Source organism: Plodia interpunctella, chromosome 5 (genome assembly GCF_027563975.2).
Source record: "Plodia interpunctella isolate USDA-ARS_2022_Savannah chromosome 5, ilPloInte3.2, whole genome shotgun sequence".
Classification (NCBI taxonomy): Eukaryota; Metazoa; Arthropoda; class Insecta; order Lepidoptera; family Pyralidae; genus Plodia; species Plodia interpunctella.
In genome coordinates, this window is record NC_071298.1 from 1065124 (window position 1) to 1071123 (window position 6000).

Consider the following 6000-nt stretch of genomic DNA (forward strand, 5'->3'; position numbering starts at 1 on the left):
CGTTGCAGATCAGTTTAGGTTGTGTTTAGAGATGATGATGGTCACTACCGTGACATTTACCATCTTGTGACTATTGTCACAGAATGGTACGTGTCAAATCACACGTGCGTTGCCTGGAGTGAGGCCTTTATTGCCTAGAATATATTCATAATAATAATCATAATCATTTATTCCTTTAAAACATGTGTAGGTATACAGATGGTCTTATATAAAGTCAAACATATTCTGCCACCTGAGGCGTAGGAAAATATATGTATCTCATTAAATAGTAATAAATAATAATTAATAATAAAAATAAAATAAATAATAATTAATAATAAATAGTAATTAATAATAATAATTCAATACAATTTCATCTAATTATTACGATGTCAAAATAAAAATAATAAAAAAAATATAAATAAAAACAATGTCAATAATTATAAAATAAATTCAATCCCATTACATTTTGGCCTGAAGATAATCATTAACACTATAAAAACGTTCAGTCAATAATAAATCATGCATAGCTTTCTTGAACCTTCGGAATGGTAAACCTTTTATGGCCCCAGGAATCTTATTATAAATTTTTATACACATTCCGTAACAGTTATTGGAGTACATCTTCGTCCGCGGTATATGACCATGCACTAGTCTATCTCCACGTATTGCCACAGTATAATTTGCACTACCCCCAATCGGACACACAATAATGCAAGCATTTCCAATGCTGGCAGAAAGAGATGAGATTGTGGTATCTATGTACTAAAGTCAACTTCTGGCAATTCTGAATTTAATTATTTATTTTATTTAACTTTATAACGTGACGATATAGAGGCAATTCTGCGGGGGTGGCGTCATATTGCACCCGATAGAGATTTATGGAAGCAGAAAGGGGAGGCCTTTGCCCAGCAGTTGGACACTTAAATAGGCTATAAAAAAAAACTTACAAAAACATGTGAATGGCGGACTAAAAACTACATTGTTTATCTACATTGTTAAATGTCTGTGAACAAAACACATTGCGAGCAATTTTCTATTTAATGTTTTAATATTTCTATATTGAACTTTATGTTATATTTTCCCATTTTACGGTTCGGTATGTTGACGATACTTTTGTAAATAGGTAGGCTAGGTATTTGAATTTTGCTTACTCATCAAATTAATTATTTTTTGATTATTTTTGACAATTGAAGCTCACTAAACTTTGTAATTATCAAATTATAGTATGAAAATAATACATATTTCTGTGTTACTCTCATTGCGAATGTATCAGTTCATTTTGCTGACATGACACTAGTGTTAGTAATAACACACTCGAAAAGAAGAAGCCCACTTTTACTTAAGAATTGTGCATTGCATTACTAAACGTCAATGCAAATAACATTAAAAGTTTTATTTACATCAATATCACTATGTTTGCACCTAGTAGTATCCGCCACAATATTTGATTTATCTCTTAGCCAAGCTGTTACCAGTAATATGTTATGTTTGGCTTAATCTAAAGCAAACACAATATTGTTAGATCAATGTACGTAGCCTGTTGATACATTCCTCAATGATTCATTTATGAATAATATTTCTTACTATTTGCTTAAGAAAATTACGTCGATATTTGATTTTTATGAGACTAGTGTTAAAAAATAAAATTAAGCAACTTTGTAGAATTTTAAAATTATATATTTACATAGGCATAAAGTCAAGAATATTATTGAAGATATTTATTTTGACATAATGATTATGAATTTACCAAAACTGAAAGAAATATTTCTTTGTTTGTTTTATTAATAAATAATTCAAGTGATTCGAATGTTAAGTTAAAGTGATTGTTACTTTTTTATTTTTATAAAATTTTGTGTTTTTAAGGAATACAGTTAACAGCACATCAAGTTATATATATGAACTCCCTATATGAACTTCTATGGCGTGGTAATAGTGGCGAGTTTGCAATGAAATTGTGTAGGTTGATGTGCTGTTGACTGTACTTAAATTTTTAAAGAGTTTCAAACATTTTTTAACAACCAAAATGATTTAATTGTTACCTTTATCTACTCAGATAAAATTCATCACATAAAATTTCTTTAATCGTCAAGATTAATTCTATTGTGAAATCAGAGCAAATATATCTTTCAAATATGTCCTAACTTTGGTTCTTTCTCGGTCGCTCGCTCTTGGACACTTCTTCATCCTCGTGTATTCACATTCAAGGCTGTGACGCCCCAAAGCCCAGGGTTCACGTACAACATAATCAATTTTATTTTTAAAATATCGCTATGATTTGTCAACCGTCCGCCTGTCTGACGTCGTCGCATTTTGGAATGCTATTAGCCTATTAGCTGTTAAGGCTATATGTTCCTTAGTCGCCTTGTAAGACATCCACGGGAAGATACGGTGTGGTCCAATTTTAGGGCGGGACCACACGACACAAGACAATTTATCCTACATACCCGCTAAATGCTCCGTATCAATTATATGTTCGCTGGCTCTCCGTTACGACCGCATAAATTTTATAGCAGGACCATAAAAATGGAGATTATCAAAGTGTGCCGAATTACCTTAATAAATTATCGAGGGGCGTAAAGTTATATTACTTTCGATTCAATATGACTTTTCTATGGACTTGAGACTTTTCTATGTATACATTACATATGTATATACATTTTCTCATATGTATTTTCGAAAAAAAAAAGTGTTTACATTCATTTTTCGGCTGAGATATAAAATTTACTTACTTTTAATGGCATAAATCTATTTTTAGAAGAAATGGATTTCATCAGTTCATTTCATTGTATTTTAATCTCTCTTTCATTTTAGCCTTTTCCCAATTATATCCTCAGCCATTTATTATATAAATTTATCGGTCACCGTCTTTTTTACGCTCTGTTTCACATACACAAAAAGCAAACCATTGCTTCTAAAATAAATTGATTCAATAAATTCATTTTGTAAATGATAGTGTCTATTTAATTCATTTTCTTACATAAATTTATTTGTTTTAACATATTAGTAATAAAACGTCAGCTGAATCGTACAGCGCAGTAACAATTTAAGAGATAAAACCATAAAATCCGGAAGAAATGGAAAGCGTCAATCTTGGCAGATCCAAAATCTCTGCTCCGTTATTGTTGTCGTATAGCTCCATAAAACACTTTGATGTGTTGACAGTCAGATGCACAGGATTGCAGTCTTAGAATATTATTCACGTTGGGAAAATACATTTGGGAAAGTGTCCGTAAAATAGACGAAACGAGTCAGTATATTCTCTTTATAAAGTTTTACAATAATACAATTCAAAACATATTTTGTGATAAGAATCAATATTACATTTTTCAATATTTTATCTTACCCTTAGTATCTGTCACTACAATACAATTACTTAATGAAATTGTAAAAAAAAAATCCATAATAATATAGACGAACGATTTAATAGTCAGCCAGAGTGTGTAGAATTCCATCTTGTTTAGCGGTTATTGATTTAGTAAACAAATTTATATATATATAAAACTACTTGGACGCGATGGTGGTGTAATGGTTAAGACGCCCGCCTGTGGATCAAAAGGTCCCAGGTTCGAATCCTACTCGTACCATATGAGTTTATATACAAATCTGACTCATATATAGTTTTCATCGACCACCACTTGCTTCCGGTGAAGGAAAACATCGTGAGGAAACCTGCACACTGTGTGATTATTATTAACTTGTTTGTGAAATGGAGAAGGCAATGGCGAACCACTCCATTAATAATGACAAAAAAGTTATTGTGTGTGTTTCATGTCACGCAGTCACGCAATGACTACGACCCTCAGCCATGAGGAATACGACTATGAAGAAGAAAACAACTTTAGCTACCATTTTTTTATCGTTTTGATTACAAATTGATCTTCGAAACTTGTTGTTTTGACAACCGCAACGTTGTTTTACGGTTAAATTTGATCCAAGCATTCTAGTTACAGAACACTGTTAAATTATATTAGCTATCCCGGAACGGAAAATAAAAAAGCGGTACGATCGAAGTTCAATAGCGATACAGCGAATACTATTAGCGCGATTGGGTTTCGATCTAAAAGCTTCCTAATCTTTAGACCACCAACCTATACAAGAAAGTAACGATCCTCAAAAAGGTAGTTACTAGTCCAATGTGAATTGATACGAATCAATGGGGACGTTTGCGGTCGCAGACTGTCACAGATGTTCGGCAAGGATCCCAGATCCCGAACTAGCTAACATTATGAATTTATGGACCTCTTTAAACTTTGCGTCTAGTGGAAATGTTGTTGAAACTTGCACATGTACCATGTGTATGCATGATGCATATATATCTACAGCAGCGAATTGTATTTTTGGCAAACGTTATACACGCTGTTAATTTGAATTTATTGTCGTACTAAATGACATGTTTAGTTTGTTGTAATTAATCTTTTGCTTAATATAAAATTGTACTTTTATTTTTTATTAGTGAAATAAATAAACTTGCCCCGTTACTTTTTAGTTTCCATTGAAGCTCTGCTCTGAAGTTAAAGATCAGATTAAAAGGAAGCTCAGGTTATATGCCCTTAGTCGCCCTGTATGACATCCCAGGCAGAATAGGATGCCGTCTATTATTGTATAGATTTATTGCACTCATATTTTAATAGTAAATCTAACATTATTAGAAGTTTCAAGCGAAATCTTTAACTTTTCGCATTTATATTATTAGCTATCGAGATGTTATTTCACAAAGCTGCAAAGTTTCAATGAAAACTAGTCCAATTTATGTTCCCGCGCAGATTATTATTAAGTAATCCTCCCGCAGGGCAAGTTCAGAAAATCTGATTAAGCGGAACTAGTACACCAACCAGCCTTAGATCCCGGGAAATGGAAGATATGTATCTTTGTTCATTGTTTTCGTGGCGTGTGGTCCCGCCCTAGAATAAGACCACTCCATATGTCGTGGATGTTGTAAGATGCGACTAAGGAACACTTAGTTTTAGTTTGCAACAACAGCATTCCCAAGGATAGATTGATCCCGATTGCAAAATAGAAGCCGACATTTTATGATTTATTTTTTATTCTGACCCTGGACTTTGCGGTGTCACAGCCCTGAATGCAACACAGATAAGTGAAGCTCAGAAACAGAGCTTATTTCTTAGTTCAAATTGGCAGGCAGTATAATGGTTCTTGGATGGCAAATAAGTATAAACATTAAAAAATATATTTAGAAATTGGACACTAGGACCACTGTACTGATTTATTTTTTAAACATTCATGATTACAATTTTAAAAGGTACAAACTCTCTTCTTGGGAATTATCTTCTTATTAAACTAACTTTTTTCCTGATTATTAAATTATTACCTTTTTAAGCTTTTTAGCTCTGAAGTTTTGCATATACGTTGGTAAGAGAACAGAGAAGGACATAAGCACCTTTCGTTCCGGAAGAAAGAACTGTTGCCGTAGGAAATTCACGCAGCACAGCCACGAACAAAGTCTTCTATAAAATAAATGCGACACTAAAGTAGGTAGGTATTTCCTTTTGTTCTATGATCTTAACTTGAAACCGGCGGCGTTGGAAAATTGGTATAGAAGTTACAATTTCCGGTCACGTAATAAGCAATGAAGTGAGACGGTTAAGTTCAGTTTGACAGTTTCCAGCGAGCTTTTTTAGAAAAGTTTCGTGCCGCCCGAGCTTTCGTGTCAATTGAAAGTTTCGCCGCATTTTCAGGTGCATCTAATTTTAGTAACTGAATTTGAAGGAAATACGCTAAAGTTTTCTTTACTGAATTTGTGCTGAGCATATTGACAATTTTAAATATTGTGATTTCTAAGTATGTATTTTTTTTTCATGTAGCTCGCAGGTCCCACTACTGGGCAAAAGCCTCCTCTCTTTGTTTGTTTCCAACCACCTATATTCCTCGCCAGTTGCTACCATTCCTTATAGAAGGCCGACAGTTCGTCAGACCATCGCACCTTCGGCTTGCTTTGCAATCTTTTCCCATCAGTTGGGACCCAAGTAGTCACTTTCCTGGCCTATCTTTCTGGCGCCA